Raw genomic sequence first — 13,439 nt, 5'->3', positions numbered from 1 at the left:
AGAGATTCACCAAGACATAAGGGCACAATCTGGTTGAAAGTGAAAGATTGGAAAGAGATATCCCATGCAAGTAGTAACCAAAAAAGATCTGGACTAATGATACTAATATAAGACAAAATAAATTTTAAAAGATAATAACATGGTATTGTGAGAAGGGTACAAAGAGACTTCTAGGGATAGAAAGTTTCCATTCAGTTGAGGGGATCAGAAAGGAAGGGTTCATAAGATTCAATATTTTGAGATGGTCAGATCAGACATACAGAGATGAATGAAATCACAGAAGTAAGAATGAAATACATGTTTGTTGAGGCAGTGAAGAGATCAGCCTGGTTTGTGTGATGTATAATGGGATGGGAAGAGGTGAAATAAAGATGAATAGATACTATGGGAACAGAAAGCCTATAAAAAGATGGATGGAAATTATTTTATACATCATATGCCACAGGGAACCATAGAAGGATTCTGAACAAAGAAATTACATGGTTGAGGCAGTGCTTAAAGAAAAGCAAAATCTAGCAGCTGTATGCAAGTTGACTTACAAAGTGCAAAGTCAAGGAGAACAATTAGGAGTCTACTGCAATGAGAGGTGTGAAGTAATACAAGCCAGTACCAAGGTGATAGCATAAGCAATGGAGATTCATCACAGAGCAGCATTGTGGCTTGGGGATAGGAGCAAGGGCTCTGGAGTCAGACTGCCTGCTCTTTGTCACTTACTTGTATGGTGGCCCAAGAAAGGTCATTTTACTTAATCTCAGTTTCAATATTTGTAAATGGTGACAATAATACCAAGCCCATAAGTTTGTTGTGACAATTAAATGAATTTATACATATAAAAGTACCTAGAACAGTGACTGGCACTTTAGTAAGCCCTCACTAAATGCTCATTATTAGTCACATAATTATATGAAAAAAATAAATAGAATTTGATAAATGATAAGACTTAGGATATGAAAGAGAAAAGCCAAGCATGGCTCCAAATAGAGGAACTACAGACCTTCTGGAAGTTGTGATAATCATTTTTGGTCTCTTACCTAGGTTAAGGAAAAGTTAATGCTATTAAAACAATCAGAACATTAATGGGTAGAAGAAATTGTAAAACAGTTGTAAGAACATGTGTTTGATTTTGGTCCTATTGAGTTTGAAGTGACATCCATTTGAAGGTCAGTCAACAAGACTTAAGCAACTGGAGCCTTAGGAAGGAATCAAGTCTTGAGATAAATGAAAGTCATAAAGTTTATACCCTGAAAAAAGATGAACTCCATAAAAGATAACATCAGGATTTGTCAGGCATGGGGCAATGTTATTATATTGACAATAATGATAATATTTAACATATTTTTAGTATTAAATGTTATTTTAGTTTTGTAGGCTGCTCAAAGCAGTTACCATGAAAGGGGCTGGTTTAAACAATGGGAATTAATTTGCTCATAGTTTTGAGGACAGGAAAATGTCCTAACCAAAATTCTTGGAACCTTTGCCACATGGCAAGGCACTTGACAGTGTCTGCTGGCCTCTCTTATCCAGGTTTTGTTGATTTCAACTTCTTGCTTCCACGCCTTTCTCTCTCTTTGTCTGAATTTCATTCTCTTATAAAAGACTCCAATAACAGGGCTAATATCCATCATTTAAAAAAAAATAAATATCTTTCTTTAAATTTTTATTATTTTTAATTTATTTCTCTCCCTTCCCTGCCCTTCCTCCCAGTTGTCTGCTCTCTGTGTCCATTTGCTGTGTGTTGTTCTGTGTCCACTTGTATTCTTGTCAGTGGCATGGGGAATCTGTGTCTCTTTTTTGTTGTGTCATCAGCTCTTCATGTGTGTGCGGCACCACTGCTGGGCAGGTTGCACGTTTTTCGTGCTGAGTGGCTCTCCTTAGGGGCCTCACTCCTTGAGCATGGGGCTCCCCTACATGGGAGACACCCTTGCATGGCAGGGCACTCCTTGCACACGCCAGCACTGCGTGTGGGCCAGTTCACCACACAGGACAGGAGGCCCTGGGTTTGAACCCTGGATCTCCCATGTGGTGGGCGGATGCTCTATACATTGAGCCAAATTCACTTTCCAATATCCATCTTGATTGTGACCTCTCTAAACATGCCTCTTCAGTCACTTTTACTGAACCTGTGGTTGGCACTGGGGTTGGTGTATGCTCAGGAGACTTGAATCTCTGGACTGTCCATGTGCCAGCTGGGCCCTGAGCCTCAGCAGAGTTATGATACCTACTCTCCAGTTCATGGGACTTACCCAGGTCAGTTAACTGGGAGGTGAGGATGGTCAACCACCACATAGGGAACTAAGAGAGTCTACAACTACAAGCAGGAGAATCCCATCCATCAGTCATGTGGGATCTAAGCCCCCTCCTGATTTAGAGGTGGAGTGGACATTGCCATCCCAGAGTCCTCAGGATGAAGGAATATGGATTAGAGTGGACTTATTGGTATTCTACTATAGAATTATTGTGACTCTAGCAATGGAAGAAATTGCATCACTGATGTGGAGACAGTGGCCATGGGAGTTGCTGAGGGCAGGGAGAGGGAAGAAGAGGTGTGATATTGGGGCATTTTCGGGACTTGAAGTTGTCCTGAATGATATTGCAGGGAAAGATGCAGGACATTATATATCCTGCCATAACCCACTGAATGGACTGGCAGAGAGTGTAAACTACAATGTAAACTACAATCCATGCTGTGTAGCAGTGTTACAAAATATATTAATCAAATGCGATGAATGTGCCACATTGATGAAAGAGGTTGTTGATGTGGGAGGAGTGGGTGGGTGGGGGGAATGGGGGTATATGGGAACCTCTTATATTTTTTAATGTAAGTTTGTGTGGTCTATGTATCTTAAAAAAAAAAGATAATTAAAAAACATTTAAAAATCCATCTTGATTGAAGTGGGTTATAACTTAAGTGACATAGCCTCATCAAAAGTTACTACTTACAATGGGTTCACACCCACAGGAATGGATTGACTTTAAGAATATTCTTTACTGGGATACATATAGTTCCAAACCATCACAATGCAAAGCCCTGTGCTAAGACATTATTCATTTACCTCATCACAATAACATTTTTATGTAGGTTGTTTGGAAATTATTATTAGCCTCTTTTTATAGATGAGGAAAATGAGGCACAGAGAGACTAAGGAATACGCCAGTAGTCACAAAGTTAATAAGTGACACCCAGGATCCAGCATTCTGCCAGTCTTGATGCATAGAACAGATCCCATTGGTCATACCCTTACTGACAACATTGGTTCCTACTCCAGAGCAAAGTATGTAAAACACTTTCATTTGAGACAGTCTGTATATACTTCAGTGTCAAGTTCTCTGACATATTGTCAGCTTTTCATTTTCTGACTGCTTGTCTGCCTCTACCTCACTGCAACAGATAATTTTGGGAGGAAAGTATGTAAATTCTAGACTAGGTCAGTCAGATTTTCTACCTAGAAATTTAGAATTGAAGTGAACAGTGAGCTGTTCCAAGTGGGAAATCAAAACTGCAGAATCTAAATCTTGAAGACCAGAGAAGCAGAGAAAGCTGTCTTTCAGAAAGAAATTGCTGAAGCAGTTGCACAAAGAAAAGCAGAGATGGAAAGCTTGATGGTCTTCAGCTTCCGTGTCCAGTCCCTTCCTGAGGCCCAGGGTTGGGTTTCATGAGATACCGTCCATCCCTATATACTAAATTGCCTTTTCTTACATTTTTGCTAGTTCAAGTTGGTTACGCATAACTAAAGAGTCCTACTAATATATTCATTCTCTTGTCTTGACTTATGTTTCAAGAACAATTGAGTTTAACAATGTTTATCATATCCTTGCCATGCTCAAGTACGGGAGATACAAGGATGAATTCATTTGACTCAGTCTGCCTTCACAAAGCTCACAATTGAATTAGAATATAAACTCAAGACTTAAAATTTCAATACTCTGTGGCAAGAACTGTGAAGGAGATATGCAGGGGATGCTGTGGAACACAGAGGTGGTTGTAAATGGGTAGGCTTCTGAGTGTTCTCAGGCTCCTGACTGCTGGATACTGAACTTTGGCCCTAGCTCACTCAGCTAAGAGTGGAGGTGGGATTGACACCCAGACCATCTGACTCCAACATCTATGCTGAACCCCTTGGCAGTAAGTTGCTCTTTGGTGGTCTTAGAGTAATTCCACAGATAAGTAGAATAGAAGGCAGATTGAAAGGGATTAACAACTCATATTAATCCTATAATCATTTACCTTTTACATTAAAGGTAGTCAAAATTGGTTTAAAAGTATCTAGACTGGTTTCCAATTTTGGTGTGATTTGTACCTCACCAGGTGAAAAAGCAGATTGCAGTGTAAATGAAACGCCATTGTCAAATCTGCCTGAAAAATTGACACATTCTGATTGTAAATCCTGGCTGCTTTATATTTCAATTGAAAATATACTAAAACCGCAGTCAAATACTAAGATTTAGCAGTTTTCATATAGTAATGACAGCTGGAAAGTGATGACTTCACCCTGCTCCAAGTGCTGGCAGAATTCGTATTGTCATGCAAATTTTATTTCCTACAAATCAATACAGGGCAGTGCTTTTTTGGGGCTCTCGTGTGCTTGCTCTAATTGCATTTCTAAAATAAATAGATCAAAAGGCCAGCTAAATGAAAAAAGCCACAGTGCTGCATTGTTGTATGGCTTAGCAAGTTGAATGCAATTCATATTTCTCATTTAATGTAAACGAAAAAAATAAAATTAGGCAATCACTTTGTAAGCTTCTTAACTTCCCATGAAGTTAATCACCCAGATTATTGTCTTTTGGCAAAAGAATCACTAAAAAATATGTTATAGGGAAATGGATGTGGCTCAACCAATTGGGCTCCAGTCTACCATATAGGAGGTTCAGAGTTCAATGCCCAGGGCCTCCTGGTGAAGGCGAGCTGGCCCATGTGGTGAGCTGGCCCATGCGAAGTGTCAGCCCACGTGGGAATGCTGCACCATGCAGGAGTGCCACCGTGCATGGGTATGCCGCCCAGCTTGGGAAAGCCACCCTGCGCAGGAGTGCTGCCTGACGCAGAGAGCTGGTGCAGCAAGATGACACAACAAGAGACACAGAGGAGAAAAAATAAGATGTATCAGAACAGGGAGTTGAGGTGGCACAAGAGAGTAATCACCTCTCGCCCACTCTGGAAGGTCCCAGGATGGGTTCCTAGAGCCGCCTAATGAGAATACAAGCAGACATAGAAGACCACACAGCAAATGGACACAGAGAGCAGATGAAGAGGGGAAGGCGAGGGGCGGGGGGAGAAATAAAATAAATCTTTAAAAAAATGTTATAGTTACACATTTGTTCTTATAGTTAACAGTTTGTACTGTACCCATACAATGAAATTTTTCTTACTAGAAATAACTCACAGAGATTAAGGAATACAGTCCAGGTAATTGATTCAATTCATGGGTACAGATTTCACATGATACTATTGAAGGCAAATGGCAAGATAAAGCAGTCAGTCATGCTTACAAACAGGCTCTTTTCTTTAAAAGCAAGATGTTTCTCAAAGAAAATGACAATATAGCTACTACTGATGAGCTATAAAAGCAAAAATCTAAAACATTTAATTTTATTCCTTCAGGAATATGCTTCTTTAGAGAACCTAATATGATTCAGAGAGCAAAAGGGGAACTAAGATGGGATGACTAGTCTTCTAGAACTTAGAACAGACTTATTTTAAACAAGCAAGTCAGATAAGGAATAAAGCCAAAAGATAGAACATTATAGCTACATTTTGAAATTACTTTCCAATGAACATAGAAAAATGGAATAGTGCATAATTAAGACTTGTTTTAAAATTCAGCAGATATGGCGGCGTGCCCAGTGGATAGGGCATCCATCTACCACATGGGAGGGCCACGGTTCAAACCCCGGGCCTCCTTGACCTGTGTGGAGCTGGTCCATGCGCAGTGCTGATGAGAGCAAGGAGTGCCCTGCCATGCAGGGGTGTCCCCATGTAGGGGAGCCTCACGTGCAAGGAGTGCGCCCCATAAGAAGAGCCGCCCAACACCAAAGAAAATGCAGCCTAAGAATGGCGCCACCCACACGGAGAAAATGACACAACAAGATGACGCAGCAAAAAGAAACAGATTCCCGTGCTGCTGACAACAACAGAAGCAGACAAAGAGGACGCAGCAAATAGACACAGTGAACAGACAACCAGGGTGGGAGGGGGAAGGGGAGAGAAATAAATAAATAAATAAATCTTAAAAAAAATATATTCAGCAGAGAGTAGAAAATTGTAAAAAAATTAAAAGCTTGTTTTACTTTATTTTTCAAACATCTTTTTGGTGCTATGTCTATAAATGTCATTTCATTCATGCAAAGCATGCCCTTTCCCTTAAGTCTCAACAAGGGATAAGGGACCATGTTTTTCACTGTTTCTTAGCCTAGCACACAAGACCTTTCACGATCTGGTTGATCTCACCAGGCTTATCTCTCATCATCCATCACTTCAAATTTGACCTTCTAGAAATTCTGAACTGCTTATGGTTCTCCCGTAAAATCAGGTAACATTTAAAAAAATGTTGACTCTCCCTTCTTTATTTCCCTGACAATGACTAAAGGAAGTTTACAGTTCCCCTCACAAATTCCCCAAACATCCTGATGGAAAAGGACAAAGGCCCAAATGGTCTACTGGCCCCTGTGTCTCTGTTTGGAGACCAATTTGACTGGAGGGTGTTTTTTTGTTTTTTTTTGTTTTTTTTTAAAGATTTATTTATTTTTATTTATTTCTCTCCCCTTCCCCCCCACCCTGGTTGTCTGTTCTCTGTGTCTATTTGCTGCGTCTTCTTTGTCCGCTTCTGTTGTTGTCAGTGGCACGGGAATCTGTGTTTCTTTTTGATGCGTCATCTTGTTGTGTCAGTTCTCTGTGTGGGTGGCACCATTCCTGGGCAGGCTGCACTTTCTTTCATGCTGGGCAGCTCTCCTTACGGGGTGCACTCCTTGCACGTGGGGATCCCCTACACAGGGGACACTGCTGCATGGCAGGGCACTCCTTGCTCTCATCAGCACTGCACATGGGCCAGCTCCACACAGGTCAAGAAGGCTCAGGATTTGAACCGTGGACCTCCCATGTGGTAGACTGTTGCCCTAACCACTGGGCCAAGTCCGTTTCCCTTGACTGGAGGTTAATGTTGAGAACCTTCATATAACCCCACATCAAGGCAGCTAATTTTATATTAAAACATATTTTTATTATTTCAATGGTTCCATTTAGAACACAGTATCATTGGCATTTGTTTACATACTGTGGTAGGCAAAATAAAGGCCTTCAACGATATCCAAGTCCTGATCCCCTTAACCTGTGAATGTTATATTATAGGACAAAAGAGACTTTGTAGATATGAGTAGGTTCAGGACTTTAAGATGAAGAGATCATCCTACATTGCCTGGGTGGGCCCGATATAATCAAAAGAGTCCTTAAATGGGGAGGAGGGAGGTGGAAGAGTTAAAGAGATGTGATGATGGAAACAAGGTCAGAGTGACTCGATATGAGAAAGACTTGACTTGCTATTGCTTATTTTGAAGAAAGAAGGGGACCATCAGTCAAGGATTACAGGCAGCCTCTAGGATCTGGAAAAGGCAAGAAAATTTATCCTTCCATAAAGCCTCTAGAAAGGAATGCAAGCCTGTCAACACCTTGATTTTAGCCCAGTGAGACCCATGTTTGGAATTTGTAGTAATTTGTTATAGCAGCAATAGCAAACTAATACACATGACCATCTCACCTACTGGGTTAATAGCTCCTTTTTGGCAGATATTGGATCTTGGTTTTTGCTCTAGTACCATGACCTAGTTTAGTGCCTGATACATAAAAAAGAGGCAATTAATAACTGTTGACAAAGCAAATTTAAAAAGAATGTCAAACTCTTATTTTTCACTTAGATTATGAAAATACAAATAGGGGATTTATCTTGATAATCACCAGCTAATCATCTTTTTAAAAATTCATTACTTTATTCAATTACTTTATGAAATGGCTTCATAATTCTGTTTTTGTTTCTTTTTTAAATTTTTTTAAAATGTTATATTCAAAAAATATAAGAGGTCCCCATACATCCCCCAACCCCTCACCTCACTCCTCCCACTTCAACAACTTCTTTCATCATCGGGGGACATTCACTGCATTTGGTGAATACATTTTGGAGCACTGCTGTACCACATGGATAATGGTTTACATTGTAGTTTACATTCTCCCCCAGTCCTCCCAGTGGGCCATGGCTGGACATACAATGTCAAACATTTGTCCCTGCAGTATCACCCAGGACAACTCCAAGCCCTGAAAATGCCCCCACATCATATCTCTTCTTCCCTCTCCCTACCCTCAGCAGCTACCGTGGCCACTTCTTCCACATCAATGCTACAATTTCTTCCATTGCTAATCACAATAGTTCCATAGTAGAATATCAGTAAGTCCACTCTAGTCCATATTCTATTCCTCCACCCTGTGGACCCTGGGACGGTTATGTCCACTCCACCTCTATATCGAGAGGGAGCTTAGATTCCACATCGATATCATCTTACAGAGATATAAACGTGAATAAAAGTCAAGTTAATAGACACCTAGAATTGCACTGATGTGAAAAGTATTCCCCCTATCACCAATATTTATTTATCACCCAATTTGTAATGTCAAGATCAGTAGGGGTTAACAAAGGAAGTAAAGAAGGCAGTATCTCATACTGGTAAATAACAACTGGGCACTGTGACAGTTTGAAGCTGGGTAGACCCCAGAAGATAGTGTCATTAGAGCTAATTCATTCCTGTGCATATAAACCTACTGTAGATGGGAACTTTGAATTAAAGTCCTTCAGGTAAGGTCTTTGATCAGATTGTGTGATCCAGGATGGGTCTTAATCCTCTTACTAGAGTCTTTTATAAACAGAAGAAACATGCAGAGATGTAGGAAAAAAGATACTAGAACCTGAGAGACACAAGCCACAGGAGCAGAGAGAAAACCAGAGGAAGCCAGAAGCTGAAAACATTAGAGCCCAGAGGGGAAGGCAGAGACCAGCAGATGCTGCCATGTGCCTGATGGCCCACAGCTGCAGCTCAGGGAGAAAGCATCTCCTAATGATGCTTTGATTTGGACATTTTCATGGCCTCAGAACTGTAAGCTTATAAGTTAATAAATCCCCACTATAAGGGCCAACCCATTTTTGATAAATTGCCTTGGCAGCTTTTAACAAACTGAAACAGGTACCAGATTACCTGGTATCAAATGTCATCTCTGCCATCTATAAATTGTATGATCCTGGCAGAAGTACTTAAATTTTCTCTCTGAACTTTCTCTTGTCATGATAGATAGTAGCAGAAAAAACAAGATAAAAAGAGTCAGAAACAATTTCTGTCTTCAGGGGTGTTATGCTTTGAAAAGATATGCCCCTCAAAAGATCCTAAACCCCTGTAACTTGAATGAGAATTTATTTGGAAATAGAGTCTTTGCAGATGTATTCAAGCTAAGATAAAACCCTACTGAATTAGGGTGGGCCCTAATCCAATATCATCAGTGTCCTTATAAGAAGAGGAGGTGAATTGCAGAGAGGCCATGTGAAGATGGAGGCAGAGATAGAAATGCTGCATTTCGAAGCCAAGGATTGCCAGCAAACACCAGAATCTGGAAGAGGCAAGGAAGGATTCTCTCCAACGGTTTCTGAGGGAGCATGGTCCTGCAAATATCTTGATTCCAGAATTAAGATAATAAATACATTTGTATTGTTTTAAACCACCTAGTTTGTGGTAACTTGTTACAGCAACCCTAGGAAACCATGACAAGGGGAGACCATATAACATGGGAAATAGGAAAGTATATATAAAATATTCTCATACAAAAAGAACAATATAGAATCCTTTCATACCCAAAGTAGATCAGTGTACAGTCAATGCTATACCAACTTTAATTAAATGAGCACATTGGCTAATAGTTATACCAATAATGTTAGAAAGACTTGAATAACAATGCTGGGTGTGATATTTATGGAATAAGTTTTGGGAGGAGAGTAATGGTGAGCATGCTTAGAGGACTGCATGTGTTATGTGGGAAAGCTGGGCAAAAGCACATGCTTAGTTGTAGCAGAAAGCTATGCTTGTGGTGGAGACATGAGAGCATTTGGTGAAAGGAGCACATTATCAGATGTTCAAATAAGATTTACAAAGCCTGTAAAGTCTTTTGAGAAAGCAACACAATTGCCATGTGTTTATGTATCTGCAGGATGCGGAGCAAAGTTAAGGCATAGGAAGCAACCAGGAGATTGCTGTAGCATTTCAGACATAAGATGGTTAGGCGCCAGTCTGAGGCTGCAAAACTGAGAGAGAAGGCAATTTAAGAAGCATTACAGAGGAATACAATTGGCAGGGGTGAAAAGAAAGGGGATGGTACCATGCCTCATCACCTAATGACGACAATGCCTCATGGAGAAAATAATGCACATCCCAGAAACAAATCTCAGGCTGAAACATGACCTCACATTAGACATGGCAAGATTAATAGAAATGCAAATGAGACTGTCAGCACTGATTTCAAACCAAACAATACAGTGGTACCATGACCTTGTGATGGTTGTTTTTTTCCCAGTTTAACTTCCTAAGCATATGGGATAATAAACCACCCTGTTACAACAAGAATGTTGAACCTCTAGTTTCATGAAAGATTTTTAAACTATCACAAGGATGGTAGTTGCATTATCATTTAAAGTAATTTGCCCTATGTGAACACAAAAGATAAATGATTCCACTAAAACCTTACAAGTAATACCTAAAATAATCTACCTTCAGTTCCACTGAGCAGGCAAAAGAAAGCACATATAAAGCACTGAGAACTGCTTCTTAATAGACTGATATTATAGGCAGTACTGAAGGATGCATGTTTGCAGGCACTGGAAATGCACTTTTGAAAAACGATTTTTCTTGACTACTGTGACAAAGCAGTGAATTTGTGCTATAGAACAGTCATGAATTATTGGATAATCACACATCTTCTCAGAATAAATAAAATTCTAAATCAATATTGATTTAAAGAGTCTGGAAGCAAACAAGAACATGAATTGAGTTTGAAGGTTATCAGCTTAGGTTTTCTAATATTTCTTTCTAGCCATATTTTTATTTTATTGCTCAACATGATGTACTCAAAACAACAAAACCTGAGACATCCTCTTAATTACAATGGAGCAATGTCTCAATTTCTTTCAGTTTCATAGGTTAAGTATATCATTATCATGATAGGCCCTTACCCCATCCCCCTACCTAAAATGTAAAGTACAATTTTGCAACTAGAAATTAGGAAATGAACTGCATATTTACTGACCCTAAATTAAAAAATTGAGTGACTTCACCTTATCTTTTCATTTGCACAGGCATTAGCACAATAACTGTATGATGGTTGGAGAAAATGACAGTTTTCTCTATTATATAAATAGAAAAACTAACTTTTGTATCTAAAAAAAGAGGGAGGAAATTGTCTTTAAAGTTACTGTTGAGTAAAAGATTCTGTTGAACTTAAGGATAAATACTATTAAAGAAAAATAGCAAGAATTTGTCAGCTTATCACAAGTGCATAGAACAGTTTGGTAGGTAATGGTAACATCCTGCTTCTATAGGATATCTATGAGAACAAAATTAAACTGCTTATCAACTCTGACACTGGTTACAACTCAAAAATATGGAAGATAATAACCACTTAAACATCTCTAATCCTAGGCCTGAAGTGCAGGAAAGGAAACATGTTTTACTGCATAATTTCTACTTATAGGACATCGCAATCCAACAAATGAAAATTACAGATGGAGTTTAAGATTAGAATCTTTATCACCTGGATACCACAATTTAGAGGGTAATAGAGGAAAATGGGTCACATCGGTCACAAGCTGACTATCATATGGGCTACCCTAAACTGTTACCCCATTCAGAAAGAGAGATTCTTTCCCCGGGCTAAGTGCAAGGGGGTGCTGGGGGTTTGTTTTAAAAACCAAGAAAACCAGTTGGAATAGGTGCCTGGAAGTTTATTTCAGTCTTTCCTGAAATCCTGTCTCCTTGGATGAAGTCAGAGATAAAATAGACTGGTTTACTTATTATTATTATTAATTATAGAAGTTGTAGGTTTAAAGAAAAATAATTTAGCAAATACAGCATTAGTGTGGTACATTTGCTACAATTAATGAAAGGTTATAATTGTACTATTAACTAGAGTCCATAGCTTACATTAGGTGTATATTTTTTCACCTATACTACCCTATTATTAATACCTTGAATGAGTGTGGTATATTTGTTATAATTCATGAAAGAACAGTTTATATTTGTACAATTCACTACAGTCATTTTTTACAATAGGGTTCACTGTGTTGTGCAGTCCTATGTTTCATCTTTTAATTTTAATTCTAGCAGTATATATGACCCAAAATTTCCCCTTTTAATCACATTCACATATATAATTCTGTGCTGTTAATTACACTCACAATATTTTGCTACGATCATGAACTCCCATTTCTAAAACTTTACAATCAACCCAATTCTGTAAAATTTAAGCATTAACTCCCCATTCCCTACCCTCAGTGAAGCCCATGATAACCTATGTTCTAGATTATAACAAATGAATTTTATAATTCTAATTATATCATATCAGTGAGATCATAGAATATTTCTCCTTTTGTGCCTGGATTATTTCATGAAACATATCTTCAAGGTTCATCCATGTTGTCACATATATCAGAACTTCATTTCTTATTAATGCTGAATAATATTTCATAGTAAGTATATATCACAGTTTGTTTATCCATTCATTGGTTGATGAACACTTGGGTTGCTTCCATCTTTTAATTATTATACCACTATGAACCTCATTATGCAAATATCTGTTCGAGTTCCTGCTTTCAATTCTTTTGAGAATATACATAGAAGGGGATTGCCAGGTCATATGGTAATTCTATACTTAGTTTTCAGAGGAAACTTCAAACAGTTATCCACAGTAGTCGCACCATTTTACATTCCCACCAGCAGTGAATGAATATTCCTATTTCTCCATATCCTCTCCAAAACCTGTAATTTGCTTTTTTTTTTAATAGTAACAAATCTGGCAGGTGGGAAATGGTGTCTTATTGTGGTTTTGATTTGCATTTCCCTAATAGCTAAAAATGTTGAGTATATTTTCATGTGGTTTTTAGCCATTTAAATATGTTCTTTGGAGAAATGTCTACTTGTTTTCTGCCCATTTAAAAAATTGAGCTGTTTATTGTTTCATTGTTGAGTTGTAGGATTTCTTCATATATTCTGCAATATATAAAGATATAGAATATGTTAAACTCATCAAATTTTCAACTATTTTCTTCCATTGAGTAGACTGTCTTTTCACTTCCATGCTAAAAAGTCTTTTAATGCGCAAAAGTTTCTAATTTTGATGAGGTCCTATTTATCTATTTTGTTGTTGT

The 13,439-nt window shown here is 38.6% G+C and overlaps 1 protein-coding gene across 7 annotated transcripts in view; it reads right to left on the bottom strand.

The window, feature by feature from the left end:
• The window catches only part of SLC44A5 (solute carrier family 44 member 5), a 398,293-nt gene that overhangs the window by 164,822 nt on the left and 220,032 nt on the right, over positions 1-13,439 (bottom strand). The window lies entirely within an intron of this gene.

The sequence above is a fragment of the Dasypus novemcinctus genome, chromosome 9, assembly GCF_030445035.2.
Source record: "Dasypus novemcinctus isolate mDasNov1 chromosome 9, mDasNov1.1.hap2, whole genome shotgun sequence".
NCBI classification, from domain to species: Eukaryota; Metazoa; Chordata; class Mammalia; order Cingulata; family Dasypodidae; genus Dasypus; species Dasypus novemcinctus.
This window is presented reverse-complemented; position numbering and strand designations above follow the sequence as displayed.